The following is a 26,978-nucleotide window of genomic DNA, read 5'->3' as shown; positions in this document are numbered from 1 at the left end:
TATTTTATATTATTTTAAACGTCATATTTACATTTTGTTACATACACGACTGTCCCAATTTTCTTGGTGCTTGTAGCGCTAAAATAAATACTTATCTTTTTACACTAATAATAATTTAAATGCAAAAAATTATAATGATAACGGCATTGGTTACAGTAATAATAAAAATAATAATTTTATTGATCAACTTAACGCTCAATAAAACTTTTCAATTGTAACAGAAGCTTTGGATATAATTCATGATTACAATTATCAATAACAAATTATATTTTACTCGATAATGATTAAATTAATATCCGCGAAACATAGATAGTAAATTTTCATCATTAATTTGTATATTTTTTCCTATTGTTAGTTTATAATTTAGACAATTTTGACGGAGGCTTCTAACGAGTTCTCTAGTACGAACTCTTGAGTAGTTAAGTGGGGGAAGATGTTTAGACTCAGTAACTCCCGATTGAGGGGAAGAGGCTTATGACGGGTAGTCGACTGTATTTTTTTTTTGTGTCTCAATGCCCCCCCCCCCCCCTCCCCCTGACGCGGAATTCAAAAATTATTATGCATATTCGTCGATAAAAAAATGTAGTATTAACATGTTTTATGACTCGATTATATAATTCCTCTTTTGTCACCAGCAGTCACAAATAGACGAGTTATCCAAAATCCTTGACAACTAAACACCCATGACATTTAAGAATGGCGGGAAATTTAAAAGATACTTTTGTACTTTCGGAAGTATTGGCGACTAGAACCTGCGTAATTGGGGCATTGAACCGTAATATGAAGAATTGTTTAAAGCTTTTACCTGCGTCAGAGTCTATATCGAGGTGATTACTGAGGCAACAAAGCACTTTTTTTTTACTTCACGTATTTTTTATTTAAATAATAATACATATAAGTTTCATTGACGATATTGTTTACTTATTTAGTTTGTTTTCATTGATCGTTTTACTTAAACTCAATTAGATAACATGTTTTATTTATGTTAGACTACAAAAATTCAATGACATATTTTCGAATGATAATTACTGTTGCCAATAATAATTACAATTTATGAACAGACGAAAATAAAACAATAATATTTTTATTGTTAGATAATAAAGTGTAATTATTTATTGTTGCTAAATAAAATGTGTAATATATATACATATATATATTTATAATGATAAAAACATTGAGGATGTTGAGAAGCATCTTAATAAATCGTGGCATTGCCACAAATAAAATGTAGGTTACTAGAGCAATGGTTGTGGTGCAAAGATTCCGTTCGAAGGTCCTCTCTGTGTCAGAAAATCGAACTTGTATATACATATATATATAAAATATATGAGAGCACACAAGTTGAGAGCAAACCGATAAAATATAACAGAATATTTGCTTGTCTCGTGGTCAGAGATAGCACTAACAAGGGCAAAATTACTGCGCGTTTTATTTTTAAAAAATATATAAAGAAAAAAAAATTTGAAGTAGGCCAAGAGCACAATTTATTACGAATCATTTCGTTGGAGCGTTGAGACATCAAACGTAATGTAACATTAGAATGTATATTATATTTATTATTATTATGATACCAGCTGAACTTATCAATTCTCAGTCAACCTATTACTCAGCACTTGTTTATGTTGAGTTTAAGATTCGTTTGACATAATCGCTCTCTTTGTATTAAGTAATCTTTAGTTCTATATAATTTAATAATAATAATAATGATTATTATTATTATTTTTTTTTAGTAGCAGTACTAGTTATAGTAATAATAGTAATATCGATGTTAATAATTAGTTGTGTAATTACAATAATAATAATAATAATAATAATAATAATAATAATATTAATAATAATATTTATTTACTATTATTAGAATTTTTTTAATGGCTTCGTAATTAGCGGAATCTGAATAAATAAATAAATAAACAAATACACCTGTGAGAAAAAAAATAACTTTTGTGAAAACAATATTTTTTCGGGTAAGGTGAAGGCCCCTATACCCACTCAGTACCATTAGTCGCTCACTGTAACTGTCTAAGGCGTTTTTTTATAATTTTTATAAAAAAAAATTACAACTAAAAATATTAGTATTGATAAATAATTATTTGTGAATCTAAATATATTAAAATATGATGTATCAAATTATTTTATAATAGATTATAAATTTAAATTAAATGACTGTTTTCAAAATCACGCTCAGCCGGGCATTTTTTACTTTAACGTTCATTCGTTAGATTAAATTTAGGCTACGTCAAATTTTTAAGAATTGTTATAACTATATCTTATTAAATAAATTTTTAAAATTCATGAAATTTTATATTATGAAAAAATAAAGTAGTATAATTTATAAATTATTTGTCCAAATCAATAAACTTATCATAGTTTAATTGATATTGTCTTTGAGCGACTATAGGGCCATGTGTTGATCGCGTAATGGTACATCACAACTTTTAGTGAGCGACTATGGGTACACTCAAGGTCCTTATTTAAAAAATTGATAATAATTAATTATCAAGATTATTCTTCAAACTTAAATTTTATTCTAATGCTCGAAACTTCAAAAAATAAGTATAAAAAAAAATATGGTTTTTCACTTTATTTATTAATTTATATCGAGTGATTTAATCTCACTTCAGAGAAAAGTGAGCGGGTATATAGGGGCTTTTACCTTAAATCGATACAAATTATTCCATTATGAATTTTATATCTAGCGCGAACAATCATTTTTTTAACAGAAGAAAATCAAAAATTATTTACACTAAGGTAAGAGACTCACTACCCGATCAAGGAACTAGTACTCGATCACTCCATGAATTTGTATAGATATATTTAGTAAAACTTAGTAAATATATATATATACAAATACATGAGTGATCGAGTATTCTGGGGTTTCTTCGATTAAGAAAATTATTTTGAATGAAATCTTCAAATTTTTGCACCAAAAATATATCAGATTGAAAATTTTTAATATCATAATTTTCTTGATATAAGAGTATCTGATTCGAAAAGATTTTTTTTCTCTCAGTGTAATATATAATTGATAAATATGTCGTTAAAAATTAAACACTTAAATATTCATTAAAAATTGGCGGACAGAACGCGGATTAAATCCGGAGTGAATGCGAAGTGGATGATTTTTTATCTATTAACCCCAAATTGGAGTAAATACAGATTGAAATGAAATCCACATCACTCCGAAATTACTCCGCTGAACAAAAAAACTCCATATTCACTCCATAAATGGCCTGTTTTTTAATCCCCAGAACTTTGAGTGATGGAGGGAATTCGAATTCAAATAACAGCTCGTCGCACTTATTTATTAATCAAATTGATTATTAATTAGTAATAATAATTGTAAAAGAAGGGTAGAAATTCAAATTTTGATAAGAATAATATTTGAATGACATTAAAATTGTACTCTCAATTTTTGTCTTCAACAATTCCCTCAGACAATTTAACGGATTGCATACTCGATACAGTTGTAGTGTACGATTATTTAATCATGATACATCGCTCCTCAATGCCTAAGTGCCTTGTGTGTGTGTGTGTGTATGTGCTTGTGCATGTGTAGACACACTTATTATAACCAATGACTCTGAGGGTTACATCACATTTGTAGTAATTACGTAACTGAGTAATTTATTCCATAAGATGAACTAACGATCTTTACACTACACTGCACTATACTTGTGATATCTAGTATTACTATTACATATATTAGTGTTAGTAATAGTATAATATTTTTGTATATATGTATATTAAACATATTAAGCAATAGTTCGGATGAGTACTTTATTTACGTTTTGTAATACGATTTTTCAAAAGATCAAGGTTGGACGAAATATTTATTATAAATCGTTTTAATTTGATTTATTGTAATAATCGTAAGTTCGAAAATTTTACAATAATTAATTAATTAATTAATTAATTGAATGATATTTTTATTATTAATCCAGAAATAATTTACGGATGACATAAATAATTATTTCAGTAAGTGCAAAATTGAAATTTCTTCCAGATAATATTCATTCAATTTTTAGGGTAGGAGAGGGCAAAGTGGGCCCCTGGGGGCAAAGTAGGCCCCTTAAAATTTTCAAAACTTTAAAAAATATGGGAGTCCCTCAAAATTTTCTATACGCCAATAAATTCGGACGGATAATAGCTTATCGAAATTTCTTATATAATGAGGGCTAAAATAGACCAGCAAAACTGTTCATTAAATATAATTTATTAAGAAAGTTAAAGATAATAAAATTACGTTTTAAAGTTATATCGCAGCAGACTATTAAAATGACTTTTATATTATGAAAATACAATTGTTTTATAGTTATTTGCAAATATCACACGTGTAAAGAATAAAAAATATCAAATCCGAAATTTTTTGGAGGGCCCACTTTGCCCCTAATTTTCGATTTTTCAATTTTAATGGACGCAGCATAATGAAGTGAAAATAAGCATCAAGGGTCTAAAAAAAAGTAAACGCGTAAAAAAATGAATGATATTATAATTATTTTCCTTAAGGGGCCCACCTTGCCCCCCCTCTCCCCTATATTTTTTCAATATAATACATTATTTTTTCTAATTTCTATACGTGAAATTTTTTTCTACACCGATTTAACACCGCCAACACTGATGTTATTTCATTTTAACACCGCTCTTTTTACAGTGTAGTAGTTAATTTTTTTACGTACATTTATCCTTAATTATTGAAAAAAAATATACTGGCATTGATCTAATAATTGTTGATAAATAGAAATCATGAGGTAATTGATAACACTCAATTTTTTTATTGTAATTAAAAAATTAATCTTTAATTAAATCCTCTAATGATAGATAATATATTTTAGTTTTTAAAATATAATTAATGTATCATTAAAAAAAACATTAATTACTTTTATCACGTTAATTAATTTCTATAAAAAAAAAAAATAATAATTACAGAATTTTTGATAAAAAAATTTCATAATTTTTTTTTTTTTTAAGCATCTTGAGATAAAATAATAATTACATAATCTTAATCAAATAATTCATTTCGTGATTATGACATTAATTAAGTAATTTTCGTTATAAGATATCAAAAATTTTGACTGAAAATTTCAAAAATATTATTTCATTTTTTCATAATAAATAAATAATGGAAATTTTTATTAGTCACTTTTAGCATAATGCGTAAATTTTTTTACCAGTTTCGTAATCTTTAAATATTATTTCTGTATATTTAAAAATATATATATATATATATGTAAATATAAAAAAATATACATGTAAACAATGCGTCCTTTCTCTGACATTGCAGTTAGTGTCTGAGTTTGTTTATGTTTTTGCAGGTGTTATTAAAAAAAAAAAATTTTCCACTTTTTTTTTTTTTTTTTTTTTTTTCAGTATCAAACCCATAAAAATGATATATATATGACTTTTATTTCAATAGAGATATAGGAATTGAAATTTATGATTGAGTAAGGTCGTGACAAAAAATTTATTCAACAACAAATTTTTATAATAATTATTATTTGTCAATCAATAAATCCATACCTCGATGTACTACAATATTACACACGTATGTACATATATGTACATAACATATGTAGAAACAAGTTTGAAAAAAAGTGAATATATTCACGTCGAACTTGAACGAAAAAAAAAAAAAAAAAAAAAAAAAAATGATAATAAATAAAAGAATCAAAATGGACTCATGTTATGTTAGGTCAAGTCTACGAATTTAGCACATTACATCATCGGTATATATGACATTGTAAGCAATTCGCGACATTCAATTTATATTTTTTATATTTAATAAATTTATCTTTCAGTTGACGATAAAAATTTTTTTATTGTTAGTAAATTAAAGTACGTAATTTTTTTATTTTTATTAAAAATTTTTATTACGTGTTAATGTATATATATATATATATATATACTATCATTTTATAAATTGTGTGAATTATTATCTTTGTTTCTCCCTCTCAATAACTTTTCTCCGTTAATGTGTACAGCGATTAGTGTTAAATTTATGACGACAATCCAGCCTTGAATTCTTTAAGTAAAGGGGATATGAAATGTTACTATCAAGAAGTAAACACACATGCTTATATTTTGCGCCATTACTATGACGTCTCTTTATTTTTTTTTTTATCGTAAAAAAAAAATTTTTTGGTTACGCAATAAAACAAAACTTTTTGATAAAAAAAAATTTGTTGTAAATTTGCATAACTTTGAAAGCCTTTTTTTGAATCAGCTTAAGATTTACGCGTATACTTGTATGAGAGTGGATGGAATTAATCACACTATGCCGGAAGTATTTTTTTTTTTTAAAGGTTAGTGGGAATTTAAAAAATTTTTTTAATGTTCGTTTAGAAGTTTGATAAGTAATCGACGAAAACAGTTTTTGGCTGTCATATAATGTTGTGTTTATGAATGTTTAAAACTTTGACGCATTTATAGAATGACAGATGTCCATTATTTTTTACAAAAAAAAAAAAAAAAAGTTTAATGAGCGGAAATTCAATTGATTATCATTAAATTTATGTTTTAAATTTAATGTATTTTTTAATATTCGGAATATTACTAAAATATAAATGAACAAAAATTATTTTGGTTTTATGATTTTCTAATAAAGAAAACAATTATGAGTATAAGCATCAAATAATAATTTATGGTAACTCGAAATAATTTTTGAATATATTTTATGCATGATATATATTATGTTTTATACTCTGTTTTATAATCAATTTACATTATAGAATATTTAGGTGTTCTAATGTAATGTATATTTACAACTTTCAGAAAGGTAAAAATAAGAAATTTATTTTGTTTCAGACCTAGAAAGAATAATTACACCTGATCAGATCTAATCAAGCACGAGTCTTCAGGTTTATAATTGACAATAAAATAAATAAACCAGGCATAGGTCATCAGACCTGATCAGACATGAAAAATGATCGGACATGGACAGGCTTAATCAGACATGAACAGACCTGATCAGGCCTGCTTATGCCTGATCAGGGCTGATGACCTATAACTGTTCATGTCTGATCAGGTCTGAACATTTTTTCCCGGGATTTCAGAAAAGAAAAGCTGAAAAAAGGTTAACCGTCGGGCTAACCAAGAACTTCCCGTTTTTTCGGGTTCAGAAAGTTTGGAACATTAATGATCTATAAACTTCTGAGCTATTCGAGTTCAAATAATACTTGGACTAAAGACAAATATATTTTACTAAAAAAAAGTAATTTTTGTCCGTCAATATCTTTGGAACAAATCGACTTATTTCCATGAGATTTTCACCAATCTTAAGTACTTTTCGAGACTTAACTTTGAAGCTAATCATCGAGTGGTTAACGAGTTATGTAATAAAAACCTAAATAAACAACTTTTTTTTTAATTTTTACCCTGAATAATTTAGCAAATACTCAGATAGTCGACTTCAAAATTTAATGAATTTCCCTTTTATGTTTTGATGAGCTCTTTCAATTGCCGCACGGATAAAAAAATTAGGCGCAGCAACAGGATTTTTCCTGTGGAATAGATAAAATAAGGAACAAGTTCCAAGTACCAATTTTTTTTGTCAGTATAGTAAAATTTAAAAATTAAAAAAAAAATTCAGTTTAGAAAAAACTCAAATTATGAAAAAAATTCAAATTTTGAAAAAAAAAGTTTTAATTTTAAAAGTGGATTTTTTTCCCGAACTTAATTTTTTTTCAAATTTTGAAATTTTACTATACTGACAAAAAAAATTGATACATGAAACTTGTTCCTCATTTTATTGATTTTTCGAAAAATCCTGTTGCTCCCACAGGATGTTTCCTGTTGGTGTAACATAAAAATCCTGTTGATGCAACAGGATTCTATCCCGTTACTCTCACAGGATGTGTTCTGTTGCTGAAACATGAAAATCCTGTTGCTACAACAGGATTTTGTCCTTTTGCTCTCACAGGAATGCGTAGAAATTTTTTTTTTTTTTCATGTTAAAATTTAATAAATTAACATACGAACGCAATTGGATTATGTCAGCGTATGTTTGAATAATTTTTTTTTTATTTTTAATGACTAAGATAATTAACATTTGACTGCGTCAGCTATTTGCACGTCACAAAGTGTAATCAAGTAGAATTGATATATTTCTTTTGGACTGTTCCAAAACTTTCCGTTGTTTACGATTTTGCAGAAAAAAGAAGACGATAGTGTTTACTACTAAAATATATCTTTGAACTCTTTGAATTAAAATGAATATTTATAAACGGTACGATACAAAGATAACTCTTTAAAAAATCGTATGATTCATATATATTTAAATTAAAAGAGTTGACAAAGATAATAATTGATAAGATTTTGAAATCATTCAGATCAATAATTTATAAGGAATTGAATGGAATGAAAAAATAACAGACAGTTGTTTTTTATATTTTTCATTGACAATATTTCCTTTATTACTTGCTCAACGAATTGACATGATTCCAACGGTAATAAAAATTTTGCTAACATTGATAAGAACTGACAAATGTTTTTGACTAAATACATAAGGAAAGTATTAATTATTGTATATTATTTTTTATAATTTTTCGTCATTGATATCTCACATAAATTAATCGATTGAGGTGGTTCTTGCGATAATCAAAGGAGTTTACTGAGCTTTTGAACTGATTAGTAAAATCAATCAATCGAATATATCTTGTTATTCAAAAAAATTTTATCATTTTTGGAAAACATTCCACAGATATTTGGTCAATCGGTCACTAATTCTTACATAATTTCGAGGTCTGAGGGAATATTTTCGATAATTTCATCCTGAAAATGGTTAAAAATTCTTTTTCAAACTTCAAAATTTCGGCGTCTCACGAAAATTTGATCTTGAAAATCAAACTGAAAATAATTGGACTATTTTTTTTTAATTTTGAGTTCTTTTAGCGGGAAATTTTATAGAGATATTATTTAAAGATTTCTACGAATGCTAGTAGATCAATTTCTACTATAAATTTTGATTTTAAGAAAAAATAGTTGACAGAAAACAAAATCTGAAAAAATACATTTTTCCAAAAAATTAAGAACTTTATTAATTTTAGTAAATCAAGTAAAAAATTTTTGAACCGAAATTTAAGTTTTCAAAAAAAAAGTAAGACTCGTTCTTTGCAAATATCTCTGTAAATATTGAATTATTTGAAAAATTGTAAATGACCCTTTTTGTAGAACTATAAATTTTCTACAAAAAAGATATCTTGTACTTTTTTTTTAAACTTGATAGCTATTGAGATATTTGGAGTTTAAAATTTTATGGGGTTTTTTGAATCCCTTGTGACCGTAAAAAGTTAAGTCATTTAAAATTAGATAATAATTACAATTATCATGTACCCGTGTAAAAAAAATTCGTTCCAAAAAGATTCCAAAAAAGTTCCGTATGTGGAACTTTTTAACATGAGACAGATTAGAACTTCGGATGGAACTTTTTTGGAACGTTAGTAATTTTGATGGTAAAAAAAAGTTTTAATGAGCAAATTTAAAGTCAAAAAGGGACGTTCTTGGAACTTTTTTGGAATTTTTTATGGACGTTTTTTTTTGTTCTATGAAAAATTCAAAAGTAGTGATTTTGGAACTATTTTGACATGTGTCTAGAATGTCTTTAGTCTACAAAGGATGCAAAAGTAGTGATTTTGGAATATTTTGGAATGTCTTTTTTAGTCCACAAAACAGTCAAAAGTGATGGTTCTGGAACTTTTTTGGAATACCCATATAAAATTTCGAAAAAGTTCAAAAAACGTCTTTTTTTTACTCTAATTTTGCTCATAAAAACTTTTTTTTTACCATCAAAATCACTAACGTTCCAAAAAAATTTCATTCGAAGTTCTAATCTGTCTCATTTTTAGAAGTTCCACATGCGGAACACCTTTGGAATCTTTTTGGAACGAATTTTTTTTACACGGGGTATTTGTTTACAAACAACAATATTAAGATATTTCTTAAAGATATCAAATAATGGTTTATAAAAATATAAATATATCGTACAAATATTATAATATTAATAATAACACAAAAATTAATAAAATTCTGATCGTTATATAAATATTATAATTTAAATATATATAAATAATTTTAAGAGCGAATATAACATATGGGTCGCATACTGCCACGTGCCTGCTGATAACTGTACCAGTTATTGGTCCCCATTTTTAAACGTTGTTAATACGTTTCATCCATTCAATAATAATTCTAAGAGCAAATATAATTAATCTTTAACATGTACGTTTATTTTTCGCTTAATTTGCATGCCTGCATGGTATCAATTAAAATGAGTCAATGCCCGGCGTACTTTAACTGATCAGGAAAAAAGTCGTGTTAACAGACAGTATTTTTTAATAATTATAATAAATTTATATTAATTTATTATTTTTGACAACTGAGTGTCAGAGTTCGTCTACCTCATTCTAGTGGCATGCGTCCAATTATATAAATATATAGAGAGGGGAAAGGCGGGCAAAATGGGACCGAGTTTTCTAGAAAAATTGTTTTTTTTTTTTTCAGAAATTTTCTAGTGGACTCAATGTATTGTTGGGCATAAAAATACATATGATGTCTTCTTCGCTATGTTTAAATTTCATGTATATTATTGATCTTCAATAATTTTGTTTTTTCGTCATTTTTACTTACTAACAGTACTGCGAATCTCATTTTGCACTGAGATTAAATTTGACAATTTTATTACAGTCATTTATTTCAAATGAAAGAAATAGTATCTTACGCACTAAGGGAGGAAAATAGTACATTCCGAATCGTGTGTGTTATTTCCTACTCTAGCCGAAGGCGGGGGTGGTAAACACGTAAATTGGGACGTCCTACCTTCCTCCGTGGTGTGTATACGATTTTTCACCAGATCTGCGCCTGAAAGTTCCAATTCTTGAAGCTGTTTCAGGGAAAAATGGCGCATACGCTAATTATTATCATTTGTTTTCTCATAAAACAAAGAACGATTTTCTTCTCTATAAATAGGGTAGAAATTTTAACTTTTGGTGCAGGTATGGTCAAAAAAATTTTTGATTTTTTCTGGGGTGGTCCGTTTTGACCGGGGAAAAAAAAATTTCTATGGCCACTGGAAATTTGGTTTAATTGCTTGAAATAGAAGTCAATAAAATAAAAATAGTTGGAATTAAGAAGCCACCTCAAAAAGCCAAATTTGTTTATTCGTTCAAAAGTTATAGAATATTTTCATACGTACGTACACACATACACACACTGGAGCATCATCTAAAAAATCGTCAAAATAGATTCCTAGGACCTTAAAACGTCGATATCTGTTCTAAACTCGGTTTTCGAAAATCGGACCAAATTCAATAACTTCTTTTTTTTTTGAAAATTTTCAATTTTTTTGGCGGGAAGTTTAAAATTCATCGTATTCAAATGAACAAAAATCTATTATCTCCTCATAGCGGCCCATTTTGCTTTCCCTTTTCTTCTATATATATTTATATCCTTTCAAAAAATTTTGAAATTTTGAAAAAATCATATATTGGGTAACAGTAAATTACTGAATTATTTACATTATTTGCATCAATAAAGTCGATTATCATAAAAGAACATTTGGTTTTTCATCTTATGAATTTAAAAGTAATTTTGAAAATAAATTATTTATAACATTGGAGTAAACAGTATCAACAGATAAATTTTTCATGTTTATTAAAACGTTTAAATAAAATGTCATAACATTATATAAAATATATACATCTTTATTATGATAAATACAAAATTTATGTAATTTTATTACACACTTGTATAATATATATTTTTCCTTACGAAAAATAAGTAAAAACAAAAAAACAGACATATATTACATATATTATTGCAGATGTAATCTGTTTGTGATGTGTTTTTTTCTCTTAATTCATTTATCAAATATAAAAATATAATAAATAATCGAGCAAACAATACATGTATTATGTATGCAATACGACTTTTATTATTATTTAGTAAATTAAGTTGAGAATAACAGCGATGATAGTGAGGTAGGCTTGTCAATTATTTTATACAATAATAATAACATATGATGTAATTTATTGTTTTTATTTAGACAGAATAAATTAAAAAATAATAATCTTTATATATATTTATTATTTATGTAACTTTGCCTTGTGCATGTAATGATAACATGTTCAAAAATATATTCCCATGAAGAATACAAAATAACTTTAGTATGAATATTAATGAACTTTTTATATATCTATATATCTATATATTGTTCTTTTTTAAGGTATGAATAATTAAATTTTGTAGATTATTTGCTTTGTCAAATAAAATGTTAATATTCAATACGAATTTCAAATTATTCATAAAATTTTAAACAATTAAAAACACCTGAAAAATTAGTGAATTTTTGGAAAAATTTTTGATTAATCAAATGTATGACAAGACTGAGTACAGCAAATTTGGACTGAATAATCGAATTGGAATCTAATGAATTCAAAACTTAAAATTTTGAAATGAATGAAATAGTTGATTTTTCGAAATTATTTGATATGGATTCAAATTTTGGAGATGAGATCTTAGCTAGTGATCAATTTTAATTTTTTTTTCAATAATTTATGAATGATTAAGATTTCTAAGAAAATTCAAATTTCTCAATTATAATTTCAGAACAAATGTTAAAAATTTTTAATTTAATCAAAATAATTTTAACATTCAATCCAAAATTATAATTGAGAAATATATATATGAATTGATTGCTTGTAGGAAAGTGTAAATGAATTTGAAAAAAAAAAATTAAGATATGAAAAAATGATAAAATATTACCAATGTCATATATCGACATTGAAAAACAACATAAAAAATAAATTAAAAAAATGACAAGTATTAAAGCATTGAGATTACAAAATAGCAGTGACGTAATTAAAAATGTAATCACGTATAACAGATAAAAAACATATATATACAGATGAGAATTTAACTCCAAACAAAAACACAATGATAATTCATATTATTTTGATCCGATTTATTTATTAATCAATTTAAAATAATTATATAAAACTGTTATATATTTATAAATACATAGTTTTATGTTATTTCAATAATAATTTGTTGTAACTTGTATTAAAAATTCATCTGGCAAAATATACCCGCGTATATAATGCATGAAATGATCCATTGAATTCTGTATAAATACAAAATGAATAATAATAATAATAATAATAATAATAATAATAATAATAACAATAACCAATTATACATTACATTTGGGGTGAAAGGTAGCGTATATTTTTATTAACGTAGATTATATATGTATACATATATATTTAATGTTTGTAACGTCATTGTGTATATTTTTAGTAATAGGGTGGAGTTATCGATTAAATATGATTTAAAATAGTTAAAAGTGAGCATAAAACCACTATTTTATCATTTTATGCTTTATTAGCTAAAATATATATATAAAAAGATAGTTAAAAATAAATTATAATCATCTATTATACTATTTATATTAAAATCATTCAGGGGATTAAATGTTGTGTCATTATGTGCGTACTAGATTTTTTTTTCTATTGCGTGGTCGAAAAAAAGGCAATTTTTTATAGTTTATAAAGCGGTAGGTTGTAAAGAACATACTAACACTTCATGCTAATATTCACTAATATATGTAAGAAATTTATATGCAACTATGTTGCTAAATAAAAATGTCATATATTACGAAAATTATATAATTATTTGTGTTAGGTCTTTAAGTATTTTATTAACTAATTATAAGTTGCAGTAAGTAGTCTAGTCAATGTGCAACATACAATTTATATGCAAATATATATATAACTATATATTATTTTTTGAATATTTTTATTTTTGGCCTGCGACGAATCTATGACTTTGATTATTTAATTAATCTTATAGAAGTGTAATTTTATAGATGAACTCGGGTTTTGTAACTCGCCTTCGAGAAATTAGTAACTTATTTATATGTACAAATTTTGCCATACAGTCTATGCCTCGGCATAAATAATACAAGGAGAAATTATTTTTGTTTGAAATATTATGGTGTCATAGTAAAGCCGGTCCATGTTTGCCACCTGACAAAAATTGAAATAGACACATGCAAAAATTCTTACGGTTGTAGTCAAATTACCAGTGGTTACAGTAATTTTTGATGCAATCATTGTTAATTTTACTGTGGCCATACACAGTAAAAAATATTGTGTTAAAATCAACACAATATGTATGTTAGAAACGGTCCACACAATAGTTGTGTTATTTTTCAACACAGACTGTTTGTGTTGAATTTTAACACAAACTTTGTGTTAAAATTTCTACACACACTTCAAGTAATATGAGAAGTAACTTCAACACTTTTTAAATGTTAATGGTGACACAAAAAAAAATGTTAACTTTTACATTTTATTTTTGAACCATGAATTATTTTTAGGTTATCAAAAGTGTCAACAATTATTATTTAACATTGAACTATTTTGTGATAGTAAACATGATCCTAAAGTTAGCAGACAGTTAACAATTTTTGAATTTTTTATCAACAAATCAATTACGAAAAAAAATAAAAAATAAAAATGTGCGCACGTAGAAAAGTAAAAAAGCCACAGATGCAATTTTTTTTTTTTGTAAGCTATATGAATCATTAACTTTGTCAACTTTATTTTTTCACGTCTAATTGAATATAAATAACATCAATATCACAAAAATAATAACTAACCAAGCACAACTGATGCTTAATAGCGCTTCCCGCGTGAATAAAAGAAAGAAATTTTTTTAACACACTTCAACTGTCGCTTCAACACTTTTTTCGTGTTGATTTTAAAGTAACACTTAATAAATGTTGATAATATTGATTTTTGTACTAGGTAACACTTTTAAAGTGTTGAGTAGTAGATCGATTTAAAATTTTAAAGTAACCCAGAGCATTGTGTTGATTTGACACAAAATAATCAACACAAAAAATTTAACACAAACCGTTTTTAACACAGATACACAATATTTTTTACTGTGTAGTAATTTTTTCATGCGTTTATTCTAATATTTTCAGAGGGTCACCATGGTCCGGCTTTACTATGACACCATAGAATTTTAAACAATAATAATATTTTGAATAACACTGTTGACAAACTAGGGTATGTCCAGGCGGTGTAGGTGTTAAATTTCAACATCAAAAGCGGTGTTCAATTTTCAGTTTTTTATGAAAAAAAAATTCGTAGAATCGTTACTTGTGACGAAGGCGATGACGTATTTCAACGTAAATTATCTGACAGTCGCTTTAGATCATAATTATATAATATGACGCCGCATAAGTTATAGTAGGTATGAATATATATATATATATATATATATATATATATATATATATATATATATATATTCATGGATTAGTTTTAAGAATCAGTACACTGACGTACATAAGAAAAAAAAAATGCATAATTTTGGGTGATCAGTTAAAGACAATTGAAATAAATGATTAAAAAATATTTATCAATTAAATATAGCAACGTCATTACAATTAATGAGAGCCAATATTTATATAAATATATATTTAAATGAAAATAATTATATTAAATAAAATTCAATTGAAGTGTAATAATTGAATAATTTATAAAATAAAAATTTATTTAAATAATCAGTTTACTTAACAGGACATTGAACCTGATGCATTATTATATACTATACCCCTTCATATATTATTCTTGGCTGCATGCATTTACAAACAACGATGGTGATACTGAGTTTAATAAACGATGCGACTTTGGACATGTATAATCAAAGTGCAGTCGTTAGCTACTCGGATAAATTGATTGCATCACATTGTGCAACTGTTTACTTTCATCTTTATTAATAACACCAAAATTGCATTAATAAATATGTATAATTTATCGGAATAATAACGCAATTTTAATTTAAGTTGCATTATCATTTGATAAATAATTAATTAATTATGGATACAATTCCAGTTATCGGTTATACGTTGATAAAAATTTTTTTAATTTTCAAGGACACTTGTCATGGAAATTTAAATAAATTTATTAATTAACGTGAATATCCATTTAATGGATAAAATGTAAAAAATTTAAGTACACGGAAGAAAAATTATGGGAACTTTTGCTATGCGTTATGGAAATAGTTCCCATAATAGTATAGGAATTGTACCCATACTATTATAGGGATGGTTCACATAATATATAGAAATAGTTCCCATAATGGTATGGGAATAGATCCTATACCAATATGGGAACCATTCCCATAATATTATGGGAACTATTCCCATATCATTATGGGAATAGTTTCCATACTATCATAGGAACCATTCTTATAATGTTATGGGAATGGTTCCTATAATTTATGGGAATGACTCCTATAAAATATAGGGTTCATTCCAATATATTATGGGAATGATTCCCATAATTATAGGAACTGTTCCTATAATTATGGGAAACATTCCTATAATTATAGGAACTGCTCCCATAATTAATGGTGATAATTCCTATGTTGGTATAGGAAAAAATTTTATAAAATTATGGGAACCGTTTCCATAATTTTCTTTCCGTGTATAATTTTTGTTGAAAATACAATGACTATTTGAAAATGTATGTTCATTTGAAAATATATGTTTGGATTTTAATTAAAAAATTTTAAAAACACAGTATTGAACCTCAATCAGTTTTTTATAATTAAGGTGTCCATAGAAATGATCGTGTACACCATCGTAACCGTTCCCATAATGTATGTGTAATATTCCCATAATAATATGATAAATGTTACCATACATTATGGGAATCATTACCATGGATTATGGAAGTCATTACCATACATTATGGGAATCATTACCATAAATTATGGAAATCATTACCATACGTTATGGGAATCATTGCCATAGATTATGGATATCATTGCCATACATTATGGGAATCATTACTATAAATTATGGAAATCATTACCATACGTTATGGGAATCATTGCCATGCATTATGAGAATCATTACCATACATTATGGGAGTCCCTTCCCTACATTATGGGAATAATTCCCATAGATTATAAGAATCATTGCCATAGAAATCATTATCAAAATAGATAGTAACGGTTACAATAATTATCATGGGAACTATTTCGATATCGTGTAGTAATGGAACCTATACTAAACTAAATATTATTTATAATTAATTGACTTATGGACACTAAAATAAAAATTATTAAAACGAAATAAAATAAATTGTGATTTTAATTTTTATGACATTTATGACTTTAAAATATAAAGTTATATAAAAGTAAAGTATATTAATAAGTTAATTTACAATCATATTTATAACTGATCTTAACTCATTAATAATTTCCAGTTATTTGCTTTCAATTGAACAGAAAAATTTTAACTCCGAAGTGTATTAATGCAGATCTAAAATTTAATACTAAGAAAATTTTGTCAGATCATAATTATTTTTTCTATAAAAATTTGATACCTTTCTTTGTTTAGATTTGAATCATAGATCTAAACTTTTTTTTACTTTAGTTAAAAATAACTAAATAAATAAGTGATAAATATTTACACGTGTAATTGTAATAATTTTTAAATATAAACAAAGTCGCATTTATGTTATTGCGTTTAAATTTTGTTATTATTCAATAAACTACGCATTCACAAAACACGTGGAATTGGCGTTGCAATTCGTTGTGCAAGCACTTCTTAAGCACTTACTTGTTTATTTAATCTTCATTATAAGCTCTTTGATATATATACATACATACATTAATTTATTCACTAACTATTTGTAATATCAAAAAAAAAAACTAATTAATAAGTAATAATTTTGAAAACCCGGAATAATTTAAATACCAATAACTTCTGTTAATTTATTTTTGAATGCATAATAATAATAATAATAATAATAACAATAAAGAAGTAAAATAAATGCATGCATATTAATACGCAATTATACAATGCAATACAATACAATACAATGAAATACAAAAATACAATAGTTAAGATATTGTCGCGTGTACTGCACTCAGCTCACGTATTTTTTGACCCTCAGTGCAGTGAGTTCGACGGCCGCTACAAGTGACAAGGTCGTCTTGCTTACATGATGCAAGACTCTTATATATATATACATATACTTATTCATAATATAATACATGTACATACTCGCACACATAAGTAATTTTATATGCCAAGATTTTAAATGTGTGATAAGTTAAATCCAATGATTGTGACATTGGATTAAATATTATCGTCTTATATTAACATTTAATTATTTATTTTTATTCATTTATTATTATTATTATTATCTATATTATTAAGAGAATAAGGAAAATTTTGTTCCCGCCATATCTATATGATAGAATTAGTTAATGTTATTGAAATTGGTATCATTAGATAGGTCTTGACTTGAATTTGTGCCTTTTCATAGTTTAAACTCTTTTTAATTGCCAAGTATTGAGATAAATAGACTTATCTATCATTCGAATTACATTTAAATTACGCGGGAAAAAACGCGAGCGTATTTATTTTCTTTAAATAAATTAATAATTTAATTATTCTGTCACTAAATATGACTGAATGTCACTGAATTTATAGCTATATTATTTATATCGCGTTACTTATTCCAAAATGACAGATTTTTATGCTCCCTTTTGGTTTTGGGAAGCTTCTCAAAGCCAAAAAAATGTGCATAGAAAAAAAAAGGATTCATTGACACAAAAAATCTTTACTCGCCTAAAGAAAATTTTTACTTACCCCAATAAATTTTTTGCATTGTGAATTGAAAACAAAAATTTATTTAGAACTAGAAAAAATTACTTGATGCAAAGAATTATTTCTTGACCAAAAAAATCTTTTCTCGCCCCAAAACAATTTTTGTATTTAATTGATAATGCATAAAATTTCTTGGTGCAAATTAAAATTTTGTTGCGGCAAGAAATCCTTTTTTTCTGCGTATTTTATCAATTTAGTAGTGATATTTGGGCAGTCACGTAGTGACTGCAGGTTACAGGTCGTGATATTGAACTAATAATCGTATAAAAAACATCTGAAACTATGGAAAGGGACAAATGAAATAATTACTGGAGACTAATGATATTTGATATTAAAATGATGGTAGAGACGAGACTTGCTAGAAAATTTTTAATTAAACAAAAGTATTTTTTGTTTATTTACTATAATTTTGGTCTTTTAAAATATTTTACTTGGATACAAATATATAATTGTCGATAAAAAAAAAAAGAATGATAACAGCACATGGTGTTCCCAAGCGGTCACCCATCCAAGTACTGACCATGCTCAATGCTGCTTAACTTCAGTGATCGGACGAGAACTGGTGCCTGATCAGCATGATATGGCCGTTATCGAAATTTGTTATTTTCAATAACGTATTTACCCAACATTTGATTACAGAAATGAACCATAATATTTTTTTTTTTTCTTTACTGATCTACTTAATTCTCAAATTATTTTTCAAAATCTAAACTGCGTATGAGTTATTACATGTGGATTAACACTTAAACATCATTGAAACGGTCTAAAGTAGAATGTATTTGCATCAACTTTACTGATGAGCCCAGTAAATATATTTGGGGTGAAACCGCATTTATAATATTAACATCTTCGATAATTAGAATACATTTAATTAATGTATGGTATTACAGTGCGCATTTGAAATGACGCATTTTAGCATTATTAATCCACATATAATAACTCATACGCAGTTTAAATTCGAAAAAATCATTTGTCAATTAAGCAGATCAGTAAAGCCGTTATTCCTTCAACACAAAAATGATTATTATTGTATAACATTATTAAGTTAATAGATAAAAGTAATGATAAGTAAAATTAAAATAAACAAAGAAGCAGATATATAATAAAACTATTAAATTGCTTAAACAATATGGCATATTACGGAATCGGTTAAACGTTTGTTGTAACCTCATGTACCAAGGCTTAGCATATCAACGAGATTATGCAACATACCCGGATCGTAGACTCGAGATAAGTGTGTAAGTGTGTATGCGAGTGTGAGTGGAAGTATGTAATAGAGAGGGGAAAATAGTTAATTCAGTAATATGTTGATATATATTTAGCTTTGTGTGCGTTCATATAAATATATATATAGACGAATGTTAGAACTCGATGGCTGAGAGATCGATGCTCTTTAGTCAATAGACTTTACGTTTCAATTAGATAAATTAATCGAATGTAAGTATATATTGTCTGTGTATTACAGACTACATAGTTGTTGTTGTTGTTATTGTTGTTGCAATTTATTTTCCACGCCTATTATTACTATTTTATAGTCGTTTTAAATGTTACATTATATTTTTATTTATAATATGTATACATAGTTTTTGTATATTATCTTAATGATATTTGTTAATAGGGTATATTATATGACATTTATATTAATAACAACGATATTGCGATTTAAATTTATTAATTTATAAATCAAGTTAATAAAGTTTATTCTAAATACACGAAACGAAAGTTATGAAAACAGTTTTTAATGCATATATAGGAATCGAACCCATGTTTAGAGAAAAAATGACAGAAATTTTGTATTTTCGTGGTACAAGAAAATATGATATTGGTAATTTTTGATCTGATATATATTCAGTGAAAAAATCTGAAGATTTTATAAAATTATTTTCTTTATCAAAGAAATCCGAGGTCAGCTAGAAATTCTGTCATGAAAATTATTCTTCAATTTAAATATGGAATTGATATTTTTTATTGATTTATTTCTTGACAAAATATTGTTTTTACAAAAGTTAATTTTTTTTCAGTGCATACTTATATAGAAATACTTCCTATAGACATTTAGAAGTGTTCCTTATAAGTAGGGACAGGATTTTTGCCTTAACTTCAAAATGCATGGTTTAAATGTTTAATATTACGGCGAAAATATTGGTCTTATAAAAAAACTTTTTAAGCAAAAGTTGTAGGAAATTTATTTTTATAAAAAAAATGTCTCTTATGATTTTTTTATATGACCAATATTTTCGCCGTAATTCCAAAATTGAGATTCATAATGAATTATTCAAATTTTTATTAATTATGAAAATCTTAATTTTGAAATTACGGTGAAAATATTGGTTGTATAAAAAAATCATAAGAGACATTTTCTCTAGAAAATAAAATTTCCTACAACTTTTATTTGAAAAAATTTTCTATACAGCCAATATTTCTACTGTAATTCCAAAATTTGACACCATTAATTATTAATTGTTATTTTTGAATAAATGCTAAAATCCTGGTCCTACTTATAAGTTATGAAATACAATCTTTATTTCAATTCGCATTCACTCCGGATTTAATCTGCGTTCTCTTCGCAAATTTTTTACAGTGTATTAAAAATTATTTTTTTACCAAATAATATTTTTTTAAGAACTTTGAACCGCAGGTAGAAGGAGTGGGGAAACAGTCAGCGATGTCGAAATTCAAAGTTGACATTGAATTGATTTGTCGAAATACTTGTTTTATGATGTTTCAGGTGTCGACGATCTGTCTGATTAACATGAAGTGGCTTGCACGTGGAGGTTTTTTATTCGTATTCAAAAATTTTATTAATTGGTCTCATTTATTATCAAAGTCAATAATTAATTAATTAAAAAAAAGAGCTAGTGAAGTGGAAGGGTAAAAAATAAATTTAAAGATAATTTTTAAGTTCTCTTGGAGCTTTATTCGGAATCGAAAGAATGAAGAATTCAATGCGATCCAGATAAACAATGAGCCCATAATTTTTCAGATATTGATGAAATTTTTATTAGTGGTACTTGAATACTATGTGCGATTTACATGTGTCAATAAGTATTTACGTAAAAAACTGTTTTGTAGTAAAGTTTAAAAAGAAACAGCAGTAAAGAAATCTGAAAAATTATTGATCATGGGGGGGGGGGGGGGCAGACTAGAAATTCTACAGTCTTTATAAGTACAAAATTTCGGACCTAATTTGAAAAATCCATGAACTCGTACGGAAGTAAAGAGTAAATAATTTAATGAATTTTCATTTAAAAATCGTTTTTTTCAGCGATCGGAAAAAATTATTGAGATTTCAAGTTGAAAAAATTTAGAATGAATATCATTAGACTATTAAGTTATTAAATTTTTGAAGAAAAGTTATTTTTTATTACCGACGTTCCTCTCAAAAATTGATCACCGGAAATCGCCAGTATTCAATAAACTGCAGCCGATTAATTTTAGAATCGATCTTAGATTAGATCCAGTTCTTAAAAAAATTTTTTTTTTAATGTTGTTACGAAATCCTTCAATTCCTTCGAAAAGTATCCAACCGTTATATATATATTTACAGTAACATAATTTTGAAAATAGTCAAAATAGGGTCTCAAAATGTCACATCTTAAGCGCCAAGTTCAGGCATTTTAATTTTGATCAAAGATATGACTATGGAAATCCCTAATATATATTTGATTAAAAATTGTGAATTTTAATTAAAAGAAATTAAATAAAAAGGTAAGATAAATTATCGAACGATCTATTACGGCAATTCCTATATGTGGCAATAAATGATAAGTGATAACATATTCATAATTATAATATTGAATCGTCGAATGAAATTTATTCACGGATAGCTTACAAAGGAATAAATTTAACAATCATTGAGAAATATTTAAATTGTATAAAATCAAATATGACGTTTTTTTTTTTTTTTACCACATGGTTAGAATTGTTTTTTTTATACCACTGCCGCGCCAATGCTATTGGGGGTACTCGGTAGAAAATATTAATTTTAACTGAGATCAGATCACTCCCAACGCTTCGAGCTTGAGGTGTGCAACAGTTTTTAATAGGGTGATTGGTCTAGTGAATTAACGTACCAATAATTGGACATACAATCCCAAATATATATTAATTTTCATCATTATTACAAAATATATACACATACATATACACATACATATATATTTGTATTTTTTTTTGTACTTTCAAAACTATATTTGCTATTTTTCCAAATTTCTTATCATAATTAAACGTTCAGTTGCTGACAGTCACCTCATTGCAGATCAAATTATAATCAAAATTCATTTTTTTTTTTTTTACTTAATATATTTATTATATTTAAACGAACAGTATTACAATAGTGATATTAAGAAGGGGTAATTTCTTATATATATTAAAAGATAATACAAAAATAATTAAATCGATTCATGGCATCTTTTGTGCGCACCCACATACGGAGCGCAGTATTTTTTTTTTAATGACAATTCAAAGGAATTAACTTAAAATAGTGTAATAAAGTGTTTTTTTAATGTGAGCTTTCTTTGCGTATAAGTGTGATATGTATAAACTAAAAATAAGATAATGCCAGTGAATATGTGAAAAATTTTTAAGTGAAAATAAAACAACTTAACGCTTCGCGATCGAGGTGTGCAATATTAATATATAATAATGTTATATTTTAAATATCAGTGATGTCAATTGAAAAATTTATGTGTGCGTATGTGCTGGCAAAGTAATTTTTGACTAAAAAAAATGAATCGATTAATTTTTTTTGTGTTAACTTTTTAACGGATTTTTCTGGAATAAAATTTTATATAAGGAAAAAAATGATAGACATATTTATGTGGGGTGTGCATATTCGGTATTTATAAAATTAATGATTAATATATTTATTTATTAAATTTGATTAACGGTTTTTTAAATATTTTAAAATTACACATTATTAAATTATATAAATAAATTAATTTAATAATTAAATTTAACAAATATAATAATTTAAATTTAATTAAGAATAAAAATTTATAAATAAAGACTCCGTTGATAAAATATATATTAAATCAAGTGAATCAATATATCAAATAATAATTTAATCCAGAAGCTTCTTCGGTCATATTTGTCATATTTATAATTCATTAAAGATAACGATTGTTTTTATATATTTTATATTTAATTATAAATTAACTTAGTGAATGATGAAATTTTGAATGGTGCAATAAAAATTTCACCATATTTAATGTATATATATTTAAATATTGAGCTCCACTTGTTTAAATTTATATAATTTTATTAATATTTTTTTTATTAATTAATAAATATTTTTTCATTATTTTTTTAATATTTAAAAATCGAGAAAAATTATAAATAATTAACTCAAAATAGTTAAATTTTTTTTAAATTAATTATTTGTAATCAATAGTAATAATTATTAATTAAAGTAAAACAATAAAATAAATAATTAAACTCAAAAAAGTAAATATATTAACAAATTGAATATTTACTCATTATCTTAAATAATTATTTAATTGAATTTATCAAATTCCGCAATTAATCGGATTTATAATAAATTTAATTAATGAAATTTCCGGGGTCGTTAAAATGAACCGTTGAAAAACACATTAATAAATTAAATAAAATAATATGTACTGTAAAAAAAATTTAATAAATTTTCAAATAAAATTTTAAGGCGGGGGGGGGGGTAAAATCTGGTGATTGTATTTTTTTAAATTATTCCTCCTTTATATTAATTATTAAATAAGTAATTAATGTTAATATTACCCGGCTGAAAAAATCAAAAGTAGGGGCAAAATGGGTCGTCTAAAAAAAATCATCTTATGTTTTTTTTTGTTAAAATTATCATACAAAAAAAATGAGCTTATGTAAGTTCAATATCTGGTATTGAATGTAACAGGGAATGGTTTTACTATTTTTTCAAGTGTTAATTTGTGTTAAAAATAAATTTAATTGATAGTTAATTGTAACTTACGTAATAAGAATTTAATTCCTTCGATATAATCGAAATAACGAATTTTATGAATTTTGAAACGTGGCATTAAATGTCTGTATGGTAATTAATTTATGAGATATCCGTCATTAAAGTAGAAGAGTGGGGGTAAGACGGCCCACTTAAGGATTTTATTAGTTTAATATCGAACTTACTGGAACATTTTATCACGATCGACTAAATAAGTTTTTTATTTATGCGATAGATCTCGAAAGTTTTAAAAGGGGTGGGGTATTGACTCCCTCAAAAAAATTTGAGAATAAAATTAAATTTTTTGATTTTTGTATCTTGCCCGGGCCAAATGGTTCTTTGAAGCAACAAATAAGTTTGGGTAAGTCAGACCTATAGCGCAAATTAACATTAACTTTTTTCTAAATTATTGTTTTTTCCAATTTTGATTTTTCGATTTGAATAAATTTTATTTGTACTGGACGGAGTTCATTGGCCAATTTCATTGAAGAGAAGAAATCAATGAACAAATAATTTATGAGATAAAAATTAATTGAAAAAATTTCACTTACGAAATATTTATTTTTTGCTGCTGTATTTTTAGTTCTGGAAGTTTCTTCTTTTTTTCAAATTTCTCAACTAAAAAATTAAAAATTTTGTTTTCCCACAATTTTTGTGTAAAGTGAGCGTTCGAAATTTGAATGAGTAAAATTTTCTGAATGACTGCAATAGAGATTATTTGAATTTTTATCGAAATTTTATTATTTGTTTTAATCATAAAAGATTGTATGACCCAAATTACCCCCTAAAGTCCACGTACTGCTCTTTCATAAAATTTAAGAAAAAAAAAAAACAGATTTCCACATGCCTGAAATATCGATTTATGCGAAATTTCACTGGTTTATTGCACCCCTTCTACTTTCCTCTCTATAATTAAATAAATTACCGGATAGCATTTATGTTGTTACGTGATAAACGTGTGGTATTTGAAACAATAGGTGTCACAGTTAAACAATTGCTTAAATTGACTCTGAGATAATTGCATAACGAAAAATTTATTAACAGTATATCTATGGGAGCACGTGAATTGTTATACCATCGGTAATAATCCACTCACGTTGTTGTAATTTAATTAAACACCCATCTATATACTATTGATTTAATTAAACCACTTTTTTTCTTCGTGTATTGATGATCCTCAAGGAGGGTTTTTTTTTTATTCTGTAATTTTTGTTCGTTTTTCTCTTAAACAAAACTTCTAAACGCACAATTAGAAACGCGGCTTTTCATTTTTCAAAAATGATCATTTGTTGAAGAGAAAAAGGTGGCCAAATTTTCCGGTTACTGCGCAAGTGCAACAAAGACAGTACCGTTCGTTGACTTGAGTGTGAGAGAGAAAAAGAGCCGACCCCTCTTAAGGGGTAACGGTAACCAATTTTCAATTAAATTTAATTCACGGGCAAAGACTGGAAACCTAAAATAAAGAGTCTTTAGCGTTTTTTGAAACCTTAATAGAAGGCAATAAATTTCGTATTTTCAAAAATTCTAATTCGTCTCCAAGAAAAATTGTTTTAAAATTCTCATTTACTCTACGAGTGCAACAAAGATAGTCTTGTTTATTTTTCTGAGTGTGAGAAAGAGATCCGATAGCGTATCCCCTTAAGTAACATACACGAAGAGGGCGGGCAAAACGGGCCACCCCAAAAATTTGATAGAAAACTTTTTTCAAAATTTTTTTTTAATGAAAATTTTTTTCAAAATTTTAAGTGTCCAAAAGTTAATTTCAAAATTTTTTTCCAAAATTTTCCATTGAACTCAAAGTATTGTTGATCACAAAAAATATGATATTAAAGTTAGCCGACTTCTAAAAATTTTTGAATATTTTTTAAACCCTGAATTTAAAAAACAAAAAATATTTCAGAAAAATGCACCTATAGTTTTTTCAGTTTTCTACATGTGCATATTTTTAGTTTTTCTTTTTTTAAAATTAAATTGTTTAAAAAAAATCCAAAAACTGTTAATTGTCTGCTAACTTCAGGATCATCAAACAATACGGTGTCTTCTGTCTATATTTAAACTTTGTATTATAAGTAATTTATCTCCAATAATTTCGTTTTTTCACATCTTTATTTACTAACAATTGCAAATTTCATTTTTTAATCAAATCGGATATAAAAAATTTAACTAGTTTTTTTTTTTGACCTTCCGAGAGAATAAAAAATTTTTCCATGGCAACTGGAAATTCGTTTTAAATTTATGCACATATTATATTTCGGCATAGGGGAAAGTAAAATATGATAACTGACCTCTAAAAATTAATAAAAAAAAATTAAACTGCTGTAACTTATTTTTTTAATGGTTTTC

General features: G+C 25.8%; 1 long non-coding RNA gene and 1 other non-coding gene across 4 annotated transcripts in view; both read right to left on the bottom strand.

The window, feature by feature from the left end:
- LOC130671785 (uncharacterized) overlaps window positions 1-26,978 on the bottom strand; it is a 122,414-nt gene that overhangs the window by 12,670 nt on the left and 82,766 nt on the right. The gene's annotated exons all lie outside the window — the stretch shown is intronic.
- Window positions 19,160-19,280, bottom strand: LOC130672539 (5S ribosomal RNA). Its single transcript, XR_008990720.1, has one exon. It is a non-coding gene; the product is annotated as a 5S ribosomal RNA (ribosomal RNA).

The sequence above is a fragment of the Microplitis mediator genome, chromosome 7 (assembly GCF_029852145.1).
Source record: "Microplitis mediator isolate UGA2020A chromosome 7, iyMicMedi2.1, whole genome shotgun sequence".
Lineage (NCBI taxonomy): Eukaryota > Metazoa > Arthropoda > Insecta > Hymenoptera > Braconidae > Microplitis > Microplitis mediator.
The sequence above is the reverse complement of the archived record's forward strand: the minus strand, read 5'-3'. Positions and strand labels throughout refer to the sequence as shown.